Source organism: Biomphalaria glabrata, chromosome 17 (assembly GCF_947242115.1).
Source record: "Biomphalaria glabrata chromosome 17, xgBioGlab47.1, whole genome shotgun sequence".
NCBI lineage: Eukaryota > Metazoa > Mollusca > Gastropoda > Planorbidae > Biomphalaria > Biomphalaria glabrata.
The window spans coordinates 957,023-970,013 of NC_074727.1; the positions used below are offsets into that span (position 1 = coordinate 957,023).

The window sequence follows — 12,991 nt, forward strand, 5'->3', positions numbered from 1 at the left end:
AAAAGCAGAAAATATTAAAAGCTATAGGTATTTATTTTGTTAGATAACTATCTTTGTTATTTGATGCATTACTTAGCCTTGGACAATGCATCATCATAACTAATATAATATTAAAAGGCATTTATTAATTTACCACATTTAGGTCAATCAAATAAGATTATGTATAAAAACATAAAATGTTAGTTTTAGAGTACTAGTTTTAGAGTACTCGTTTCAGACCAAGTGATCATGGGTCAGATAGTGTCAAGCTCAACTGTTTCTATGGCCATTGGTTAACCATGGGTTGTTTGACCAGCAAATTTTCAAACATTGCTCTAGTTTTAGGTTTATAAGCTACATGTTTTCTTCTAAAGTTAACAAATTAGGACCAAAATGTGAACTTTTAATTAGGTGGTGTAGTTGCAACCACACAAGAGCTGCTTCACATTTACTGTTTGAATGGTGCATACATTTTTATAATAACTTACCTTCTGATTTGTAAGGTTGATATTTTATTAATATATATATATATATATTATATAAAGCAGAATGTTTGGCGTATGTATGTATGTATGTTCCAGTATAGAAATAAAAACTTGATAAAACTTGGCAGAAATGTTCCTTGGGTACCAACTTAGACCGTAGTGTATGTATTGTGGCCCTAAAACAAACTTAAGACCATCAAAAAAAAAAAAAAAAAAAAGACCAGCTCTATTACAGCTATAGTATTTTATGGATCTAGGCGATGTTTACAATGTTGACATGAGAAAAGAACGAAAGGATTTAGATCTAGATCTAATTTTTAGAACTAAACTTTGCACTTATTTTTTTTTTTTTTGACACATGAAAATACAAAATATAGTTTATTTATTTCATTATTTAATAAAATTAACCTTCAAATTTGTGTTACAAAATCATTTTTACATTAGTTCGTTATAGTCTATGCCTAGGTCTAAAACTCTTATTGAACTCTAAGATGATAAAACTTTTTTTTGCAAAGATAGTTTTATGCTTTAACACATGAACATACTAATTATAGTCCATTCATTTCATATTTTAATCAAAGTAACATTTAAATTTTTTTAATACATTCGTTCGCTGTTCGCTAAAGCTGCGTAGCCGTGTTGAGATAGGCCTATATTCATTCATGAAAAAAGTTCACGCATGCGCAGCACAGAATGAACTCTATAAAAGCCAATTTTTAACTCTAGATTAGTCTAGATCTAGATCTTTGTCTACCTCAAGATCTACTTTATACTTTAACACATGAACATACAAAATTAAGTCTATTCATTTCAAATTTTAATCAAATATATTGTAGGCCTACAAGCAAATGTTTTAATTTGAAAAAATGGATTTAAGTAGATTAGCTATTTTGATTTGATGGCTTCATTCATACTATTTTTACATTTACACATTCGCTTTATTTATTACATTATTATTTCGTTTAAATGTTTTAAAAACACTATATCGACAGTAATAAGCAAATAAAGACCCGCGGGTCGCTGGTAAAATATATCTAGTATATATATATATATTAATACACTTGGGCAAGGGCTATTACTGTTTCCTTTTTTTTTTTTTTTTTTTTTTTTTTTTTAAAGATTGACATTTTTCTTTCAATTTGTAAATTTGCTTCAACATTCAAGTTTTTTTTTTTTAAAGACAGACTCTACATGCTACTGATCTGGAGGTTAGTGGCTCAATCATTGTGCACTGATTCTTCACTGATGCCTTGATTCCCCACTGTCAACTTTATTGTCATAAAGTTTATCTAGTGATCTACATATCAAGGTAATAAATATTTTTTTACACTATAACCCAAGAGCTTTTGCTTTAAGATGCATTGTTTTTACAATAGGAGCCTAATTCTGATGTATTTTTTTAGGACCCTAGCAATAGTTTCTTAAACTTTCAGACAATAAGAGCTAGTTTAGAACCGAAACACAAAACTTAAGCCAGATCTGTATAGTCTTTTGTTTTTCTAAAAATATTTTAAATAAAAGTCTAGATAGGGTAGCTTATAAGGCCTACTTGTGAAATTAGATATTTTTAAAATGTGTACTTGTACTTTTGATATTTGAAGTATTTTAAAACTAGCTATATTTTTCTATTTATGTAATTTATTTATTTTGTTTGTATTATTTACTTATTTATTTATTTATTTAATTATTATTTTAAAAAAAAATTAGTTAGCTCCTTTTGTTTAATTGGATAGCATTTCAAAACCTAAAAGATGGAGCTGTTGGGTTAAAAACACAAATTAATGAACTCACATTAGACTGCATTACTTCCTAAAAATTTAAAATAAGCAATTTGCTTCATTCTTCGTGGCACATTTATGTATATAGCCAAATGAAAAGTTGAATGTGATTTTCTTATTTAAAAAAATGTTCCCCTTTCAGACCTTGCGATCTATAGGAAGGATGATGTAAAGGTCATGTTTTGTGGCCCACAGTTAACCAGGGTGTCATGTGGCCAGCTCAACAACCAACCGCCTTAACTTTCCCCAACTAATGTCAGGTACCCATTAGAGTTGGGTAGAATCTTGACGTACCCAAAGGTCCCAAAATTTAAAATATCAGGATTCAAACCTGGGACATCAACTTTATAAGCTAAGTGTGTTACCGCTCAGCCACTATACCTCCTATCAAAGAGAGATACATAAAAAAATTGACATTAAAATACCATGAAGTCTCATAAACCTTTTCTATTTTTACATCACACAGTGAGATAGTATGACTATTATTTGAAAACAAAATGACCATCACTAAAAAACACATTCTTTTTAAACATTAGGTCTGAGACAGAAAAAGCTCTTCTTGAATGAAAAGAAATTTTATCAATATTGCATTTAAAGGTTATGCATTTAAATGTGATGTATTTGTTAAACAGTGCATTTTTCTTATCTCACTTATAGACTAAATGGTCAATTAAACATGAGGTCAAGGAAAAAGGATGAACATTTCAAGGCTACTGAAGGAACATTAAACGTCTCTCTCACTGTGAAAAGATTCTACCGATCTACAAATGATCAACATGTTTTATCTTAAGTTCGTCTGCCATTTCTTCAAATTGAGCCATATTAAGAATAAGGTAAGAAATATTCTTATACTTCACAGCATTTATTTTTTTGTAAAGTGATGATCCTGCATTAGTTGTATGTTGTTTGTGTATGTTACTTTAAATATCCTGCATTAGTTTTATGTTGTATGTGCGTGATAATTTAAATATCCTGCATTAGTTGTATGTTGTATGTGCATGATACTTTAAATATCCTGCATTAGTTGTATATGTATGCATGGTTCCTGTATTTGTTTTGTATATTATGATGTCAGTAATTACTTCACAAACACTTCACACACAACTTGTAAGTTCACCTGTCTAGTTAAAGAAATCTGTATTGTATTTGTTTTAGTAGTGTCTAGTTATGAAAGTAAACTGAATTTTCATTTGTTAAACTTAGTGATATGCCATTTTAATTTCAGTTAAAATATGTGGATGTTCCTATTAAATTTTTCAGAAAAACTGCATTGCTCTGAAATAATTCCAACTGTATAAATGTAAATATATTTCAACAAATAATGGAATTGGATTCTTTGTCATTTGGATTAATTCAATAGTAATGTATTCTAAATATGGAATTCAAACACAAAAATGAAAAGTTGTGAATCACCATCAACTTTCACTTTGCCACTTGGAGATTGGGATGATTCAAGTTACTGGAGATTGGGATGATTAAAGTTACTATTGTAGCAACTATGTGTTAATGTGCATGGTCTTAACACCCCAGTACTTAATTGGACAAAAAAAAAAGGATCTCCAATTCACAGTGATATGTACTATTGCATAAACAAGTTGACTTGACTTCATGTAGATCTTTAACTACATAAACTGTTTCAATTCTTCAGTGTGTGATAGTGTGAAAAAAAACATTTATGGTTTCTTGTTATTATGTGCAATATAATGACATATTAAGTTGACTTGAATACTCTTAAAATGTTTCATTTCTAAGGTGTGGAAAAATGTGCATTATATTTTCATGTTGGGAGTTAATGTGAAAACAAAAATCTACTATTCCATGTGATACAATTGCATGCAAAAAATCCTAACCCTAACCCATTCAATGAACAATCAGTATGAACGTTTCCACCAAAGGAAATGTTGCCGCTCATGATGCATCTATTTATTTGGCTCCAGATATTCAACTGATGCACATTCGCAAAACAAATGTAAAAAAAAAAAGATTTAATCCATTACATGTATATAATTGTGCAGGAACATTTGGGATTGTCATTTGTATCACACTCATCTCTCATTCATTGAGACTCTACACTTAATCTGGTGATCTAGATGTATTTGCAATTCACAGTGAAATCATTCTTTGAGTGCTTAAAAAAGAAATTCATACGGATGTATAACTGTGTTAGACGTCTTCATTTATATTCCAATTGAACGTTTGTAACAATAAATATAACAAAAAATGTGTGCTAATTAGCAGGTCTTTGACCTCTGCACTTAATGTGGTGATCAAAATGTGTTTGCGATTCCCAGTGAAATCATTCTTTGAGTGCTTAGAAAAGGAAATTCATACGGATGTATAACTGTGTTAGACGTCTTCATTTATATTCCGATTGAACGTTTGTAAAAATCAATAATTAAGTCACACTCAAGGAACATATGAACGTGTCCATCAAAGGAAATATCGCCGCTCGTGATGCAGCGCACACTAATCAACATTTGCACTTGCAGACCAACTAAATAGTTGCGGAGAAAACACATTTAATTGATGACATTACTATGTTTAGCTTAGGACTTTTCAAAAGCGAAGACTGGACTCTTTAGCCATCTTCGTGTTTATAGGAATGATTAATGGAGGAATTTTAAAAGCGAAGACTGGACTCCTTAGCCATCTTTGTGTTCATAGGAATGATTAATGGAGGAATTTTAAAAGTGAAGACTGGGCTCTTTAGCCATCTTCATGTTTAAAGGATGTAGTTGAGGATTTTTTTTCAAAGAAGATCGGTCTCCATGACCATCTTCGTACTTATAGGAAAGGATATTGTATTCATTTTTGAAAAATTGAGGATTTTTAGCTGAGGACTAGATGTAGTAATATTGTCATCAATTGAATTGTTGATCCAAGACGAAATTGTTGGTTATGTCTGTGCATTTGTAGACAACCCAACAGTGCACATCCTTTTTCTTGTTTTGCATTTTTTTCACGTGCTACAATGCCTTGGACAAAGCATCATCATAACTTGGAATGTTAAAAGGCATTCAAAAAAACAACAAAGAAGAATGAGTTTGTAAAATAACCGGTTATTTCGGCTCAGTTGAATAATAGTTGGGACATAATTAGTTGAGTGCAAGCTTTGACGCTGATTCAACTCACTCGACATTAGTTGAGTGCGAAGTTTGTGAGGCTGATTCAGCCCTCAAACCGGATGCTTGTAGACCACCTTCAATAGCTTGAACACGACGTCATCAAAAATATTGTTACAGTCAGTTCATCAAAATGAAGCTGTAGGTCAACAAGCTCAAAACAGGAGTCAGTGAAAAAAGCAAGCCTGAAACTTTTTATTGGGCTCCAACTATTCAACTGATGCACGTTTGCAAAACAAGAGTTAAAAAAAAAAGGATGAAAATATAAGCCATCAGATATATGATGATTGTGCAGGAACAGTTGGGATTGTCGTTTGTATCACGCTCATCTCTACCCTATCCATTGAGACACTGTGAAGTGATGTAACCAGTGAGGTTTTGTAACAACTTTATTGAATTGTAATGAGGATATCTACAAACATTTGTGTACAAATGTGTGCTAATTAGCAGGTCTTTGACCTCTGCACTTAATGTGGTGATCAAAATGTGTTTGCGATTCCCAGTGAAATCATTCTTTGAGTGCTTAGAAAAGGAAATTCATACGGATGTATAACTGTGTTAGACGTCTTCATTTATATTCCGATTGAACGTTTGTAAAAATCAATAATTAAGTCACACTCAAGGAACATATGAACGTGTCCATCAAAGGAAATATCGCCGCTCGTGATGCAGCGCACACTAATCAACATTTGCACTTGCAGACCAACTAAATAGTTGCGGAGAAAACACATTTAATTGATGACATTACTATGTTTAGCTTAGGACTTTTCAAAAGCGAAGACTGGACTCTTTAGCCATCTTCGTGTTTATAGGAATGATTAATGGAGGACTTTTAAAAGCGAAGACTGGACTCCTTAGCCATCTTCGTGTTCATAGGAATGATTAATGGAGGAATTTTAAAAGCGAAGACTGGACTCCTTAGCCATCTTTGTGTTCATAGGAATGATTAATGGAGGAATTTTAAAAGTGAAGACTGGGCTCTTTAGCCATCTTCATGTTTAAAGGATGTAGTTGAGGATTTTTTTTCAAAGAAGATCGGTCTCCATGACCATCTTCGTACTTATAGGAAAGGATATTGTATTCATTTTTGAAAAATTGAGGATTTTTAGCTGAGGACTAGATGTAGTAATATTGTCATCAATTGAATTGTTGATCCAAGACGAAATTGTTGGTTATGTCTGTGCATTTGTAGACAACCCAACAGTGCACATCCTTTTTCTTGTTTTGCATTTTTTTCACGTGCTACAATGCCTTGGACAAAGCATCATCATAACTTGGAATGTTAAAAGGCATTCAAAAAAACAACAAAGAAGAATGAGTTTGTAAAATAACCGGTTATTTCGGCTCAGTTGAATAATAGTTGGGACATAATTAGTTGAGTGCAAGCTTTGACGCTGATTCAACTCACTCGACATTAGTTGAGTGCGAAGTTTGTGAGGCTGATTCAGCCCTCAAACCGGATGCTTGTAGACCACCTTCAATAGCTTGAACACGACGTCATCAAAAATATTGTTACAGTCAGTTCATCAAAATGAAGCTGTAGGTCAACAAGCTCAAAACAGGAGTCAGTGAAAAAAGCAAGCCTGAAACTTTTTATTGGGCTCCAACTATTCAACTGATGCACGTTTGCAAAACAAGAGTTAAAAAAAAAAGGATGAAAATATAAGCCATCAGATATATGATGATTGTGCAGGAACAGTTGGGATTGTCGTTTGTATCACGCTCATCTCTACCCTATCCATTGAGACACTGTGAAGTGATGTAACCAGTGAGGTTTTGTAACAACTTTATTGAATTGTAATGAGGATATCTACAAACATTTGTGTACAAATGTGTGCTAATTAGCAGGTCTTTGACCTCTGCACTTAATGTGGTGATCAAAATGTATTTGCAATTCCCAGTGAAATCATTCTTTGAGTGCTTAGAAAAGGAAATTCATACGGATGTATAACTGTGTTAGACGTCTTCATTTATATTCCAATTGAACGTTTGTAACAATAAATATAACAACAAATGTGTGATAATTAGCAGGTCTTTGACCTCTGCACTTAATGTGGTGATCAAAATGTGTTTGCGATTCCCAGTGAAATCATTCTTTGAGTGCTTAGAAAAGGAAATTCATACGGATGTATAACTGTGTTAGACGTCTTCATTTATATTCCGATTGAACGTTTGTAAAAATCAATAATTAAGTCACACTCAAGGAACATATGAACGTGTCCATCAAAGGAAATATCGCCGCTCGTGATGCAGCGCACACTAATCAACATTTGCACTTGCAGACCAACTAAATAGTTGCGGAGAAAACACATTTAATTGATGACATTACTATGTTTAGCTTAGGACTTTTCAAAAGCGAAGACTGGACTCTTTAGCCATCTTCGTGTTTATAGGAATGATTAATGGAGGACTTTTAAAAGCGAAGACTGGACTCCTTAGCCATCTTCGTGTTCATAGGAATGATTAATGGAGGAATTTTAAAAGCGAAGACTGGACTCCTTAGCCATCTTTGTGTTCATAGGAATGATTAATGGAGGAATTTTAAAAGTGAAGACTGGGCTCTTTAGCCATCTTCATGTTTAAAGGATGTAGTTGAGGATTTTTTTTCAAAGAAGATCGGTCTCCATGACCATCTTCGTACTTATAGGAAAGGATATTGTATTCATTTTTGAAAAATTGAGGATTTTTAGCTGAGGACTAGATGTAGTAATATTGTCATCAATTGAATTGTTGATCCAAGACGAAATTGTTGGTTATGTCTGTGCATTTGTAGACAACCCAACAGTGCACATCCTTTTTCTTGTTTTGCATTTTTTTCACGTGCTACAATGCCTTGGACAAAGCATCATCATAACTTGGAATGTTAAAAGGCATTCAAAAAAACAACAAAGAAGAATGAGTTTGTAAAATAACCGGTTATTTCGGCTCAGTTGAATAATAGTTGGGACATAATTAGTTGAGTGCAAGCTTTGACGCTGATTCAACTCACTCGACATTAGTTGAGTGCGAAGTTTGTGAGGCTGATTCAGCCCTCAAACCGGATGCTTGTAGACCACCTTCAATAGCTTGAACACGACGTCATCAAAAATATTGTTACAGTCAGTTCATCAAAATGAAGCTGTAGGTCAACAAGCTCAAAACAGGAGTCAGTGAAAAAAGCAAGCCTGAAACTTTTTATTGGGCTCCAACTATTCAACTGATGCACGTTTGCAAAACAAGAGTTAAAAAAAAAAGGATGAAAATATAAGCCATCAGATATATGATGATTGTGCAGGAACAGTTGGGATTGTCGTTTGTATCACGCTCATCTCTACCCTATCCATTGAGACACTGTGAAGTGATGTAACCAGTGAGGTTTTGTAACAACTTTATTGAATTGTAATGAGGATATCTACAAACATTTGTGTACAAATGTGTGCTAATTAGCAGGTCTTTGACCTCTGCACTTAATGTGGTGATCAAAATGTATTTGCAATTCCCAGTGAAATCATTCTTTGAGTGCTTAGAAAAGGAAATTCATACGGATGTATAACTGTGTTAGACGTCTTCATTTATATTCCAATTGAACGTTTGTAACAATAAATATAACAACAAATGTGTGATAATTAGCAGGTCTTTGACCTCTGCACTTAATGTGGTGATCAAAATGTGTTTGCGATTCCCAGTGAAATCATTCTTTGAGTGCTTAGAAAAGGAAATTCATACGGATGTATAACTGTGTTAGACGTCTTCATTTATATTCCGATTGAACGTTTGTAAAAATCAATAATTAAGTCACACTCAAGGAACATATGAACGTGTCCATCAAAGGAAATATCGCCGCTCGTGATGCAGCGCACACTAATCAACATTTGCACTTGCAGACCAACTAAATAGTTGCGGAGAAAACACATTTAATTGATGACATTACTATGTTTAGCTTAGGACTTTTCAAAAGCGAAGACTGGACTCTTTAGCCATCTTCGTGTTTATAGGAATGATTAATGGAGGAATTTTAAAAGCGAAGACTGGACTCCTTAGCCATCTTTGTGTTCATAGGAATGATTAATGGAGGAATTTTAAAAGTGAAGACTGGGCTCTTTAGCCATCTTTCATGTTTAAAGGATGTAGTTGAGGATTTTTTTTCAAAGAAGATCGGTCTCCATGACCATCTTCGTACTTATAGGAAAGGATATTGTATTCATTTTTGAAAAATTGAGGATTTTTAGCTGAGGACTAGATGTAGTAATATTGTCATCAATTGAATTGTTGATCCAAGACGAAATTGTTGGTTATGTCTGTGCATTTGTAGACAACCCAACAGTGCACATCCTTTTTCTTGTTTTGCATTTTTTTCACGTGCTACAATGCCTTGGACAAAGCATCATCATAACTTGGAATGTTAAAAGGCATTCAAAAAAACAACAAAGAAGAATGAGTTTGTAAAATAACCGGTTATTTCGGCTCAGTTGAATAATAGTTGGGACATAATTAGTTGAGTGCAAGCTTTGACGCTGATTCAACTCACTCGACATTAGTTGAGTGCGAAGTTTGTGAGGCTGATTCAGCCCTCAAACCGGATGCTTGTAGACCACCTTCAATAGCTTGAACACGACGTCATCAAAAATATTGTTACAGTCAGTTCATCAAAATGAAGCTGTAGGTCAACAAGCTCAAAACAGGAGTCAGTGAAAAAAGCAAGCCTGAAACTTTTTATTGGGCTCCAACTATTCAACTGATGCACGTTTGCAAAACAAGAGTTAAAAAAAAAAGGATGAAAATATAAGCCATCAGATATATGATGATTGTGCAGGAACAGTTGGGATTGTCGTTTGTATCACGCTCATCTCTACCCTATCCATTGAGACACTGTGAAGTGATGTAACCAGTGAGGTTTTGTAACAACTTTATTGAATTGTAATGAGGATATCTACAAACATTTGTGTACAAATGTGTGCTAATTAGCAGGTCTTTGACCTCTGCACTTAATGTGGTGATCAAAATGTGTTTGCGATTCCCAGTGAAATCATTCTTTGAGTGCTTAGAAAAGGAAATTCATACGGATGTATAACTGTGTTAGACGTCTTCATTTATATTCCGATTGAACGTTTGTAAAAATCAATAATTAAGTCACACTCAAGGAACATATGAACGTGTCCATCAAAGGAAATATCGCCGCTCGTGATGCAGCGCACACTAATCAACATTTGCACTTGCAGACCAACTAAATAGTTGCGGAGAAAACACATTTAATTGATGACATTACTATGTTCAGCTTAGGACTTTTCAAAAGCGAAGACTGGACTCTTTAGCCATCTTCGTGTTTATAGGAATGATTAATGGAGGACTTTTAAAAGCGAAGACTGGACTCCTTAGCCATCTTCGTGTTCATAGGAATGATTAATGGAGGAATTTTAAAAGCGAAGACTGGACTCCTTAGCCATCTTTGTGTTCATAGGAATGATTAATGGAGGAATTTTAAAAGTGAAGACTGGGCTCTTTAGCCATCTTCATGTTTAAAGGATGTAGTTGAGGATTTTTTTTCAAAGAAGATCGGTCTCCATGACCATCTTCGTACTTATAGGAAAGGATATTGTATTCATTTTTGAAAAATTGAGGATTTTTAGCTGAGGACTAGATGTAGTAATATTGTCATCAATTGAATTGTTGATCCAAGACGAAATTGTTGGTTATGTCTGTGCATTTGTAGACAACCCAACAGTGCACATCCTTTTTCTTGTTTTGCATTTTTTTCACGTGCTACAATGCCTTGGACAAAGCATCATCATAACTTGGAATGTTAAAAGGCATTCAAAAAAACAACAAAGAAGAATGAGTTTGTAAAATAACCGGTTATTTCGGCTCAGTTGAATAATAGTTGGGACATAATTAGTTGAGTGCAAGCTTTGACGCTGATTCAACTCACTCGACATTAGTTGAGTGCGAAGTTTGTGAGGCTGATTCAGCCCTCAAACCGGATGCTTGTAGACCACCTTCAATAGCTTGAACACGACGTCATCAAAAATATTGTTACAGTCAGTTCATCAAAATGAAGCTGTAGGTCAACAAGCTCAAAACAGGAGTCAGTGAAAAAAGCAAGCCTGAAACTTTTTATTGGGCTCCAACTATTCAACTGATGCACGTTTGCAAAACAAGAGTTAAAAAAAAAAGGATGAAAATATAAGCCATCAGATATATGATGATTGTGCAGGAACAGTTGGGATTGTCGTTTGTATCACGCTCATCTCTACCCTATCCATTGAGACACTGTGAAGTGATGTAACCAGTGAGGTTTTGTAACAACTTTATTGAATTGTAATGAGGATATCTACAAACATTTGTGTACAAATGTGTGCTAATTAGCAGGTCTTTGACCTCTGCACTTAATGTGGTGATCAAAATGTATTTGCAATTCCCAGTGAAATCATTCTTTGAGTGCTTAGAAAAGGAAATTCATACGGATGTATAACTGTGTTAGACGTCTTCATTTATATTCCAATTGAACGTTTGTAACAATAAATATAACAACAAATGTGTGATAATTAGCAGGTCTTTGACCTCTGCACTTAATGTGGTGATCAAAATGTGTTTGCGATTCCCAGTGAAATCATTCTTTGAGTGCTTAGAAAAGGAAATTCATACGGATGTATAACTGTGTTAGACGTCTTCATTTATATTCCGATTGAACGTTTGTAAAAATCAATAATTAAGTCACACTCAAGGAACATATGAACGTGTCCATCAAAGGAAATATCGCCGCTCGTGATGCAGCGCACACTAATCAACATTTGCACTTGCAGACCAACTAAATAGTTGCGGAGAAAACACATTTAATTGATGACATTACTATGTTTAGCTTAGGACTTTTCAAAAGCGAAGACTGGACTCTTTAGCCATCTTCGTGTTTATAGGAATGATTAATGGAGGACTTTTAAAAGCGAAGACTGGACTCCTTAGCCATCTTCGTGTTCATAGGAATGATTAATGGAGGAATTTTAAAAGCGAAGACTGGACTCCTTAGCCATCTTTGTGTTCATAGGAATGATTAATGGAGGAATTTTAAAAGTGAAGACTGGGCTCTTTAGCCATCTTCATGTTTAAAGGATGTAGTTGAGGATTTTTTTTCAAAGAAGATCGGTCTCCATGACCATCTTCGTACTTATAGGAAAGGATATTGTATTCATTTTTGAAAAATTGAGGATTTTTAGCTGAGGACTAGATGTAGTAATATTGTCATCAATTGAATTGTTGATCCAAGACGAAATTGTTGGTTATGTCTGTGCATTTGTAGACAACCCAACAGTGCACATCCTTTTTCTTGTTTTGCATTTTTTTCACGTGCTACAATGCCTTGGACAAAGCATCATCATAACTTGGAATGTTAAAAGGCATTCAAAAAAACAACAAAGAAGAATGAGTTTGTAAAATAACCGGTTATTTCGGCTCAGTTGAATAATAGTTGGGACATAATTAGTTGAGTGCAAGCTTTGACGCTGATTCAACTCACTCGACATTAGTTGAGTGCGAAGTTTGTGAGGCTGATTCAGCCCTCAAACCGGATGCTTGTAGACCACCTTCAATAGCTTGAACACGACGTCATCAAAAATATTGTTACAGTCAGTTCATCAAAATGAAGCTGTAGGTCAAC

At 34.1% G+C, this 12,991-nt stretch overlaps 1 long non-coding RNA gene across 1 annotated transcript in view; it reads left to right on the top strand.

Annotated features, from left to right (window-relative positions):
• Positions 1-1,613: 1,613 nt before the first annotated feature.
• The window catches only part of LOC129923652 (uncharacterized), a 33,663-nt gene continuing 22,285 nt past the window's right edge, over positions 1,614-12,991 (top strand). Inside the window, exons 1-2 of the long non-coding RNA XR_008775645.1 lie at positions 1,614-1,773; positions 2,900-3,075. This is a non-coding gene — a long non-coding RNA (uncharacterized LOC129923652). The remainder of the gene's footprint in view (positions 1,774-2,899; positions 3,076-12,991) is intronic.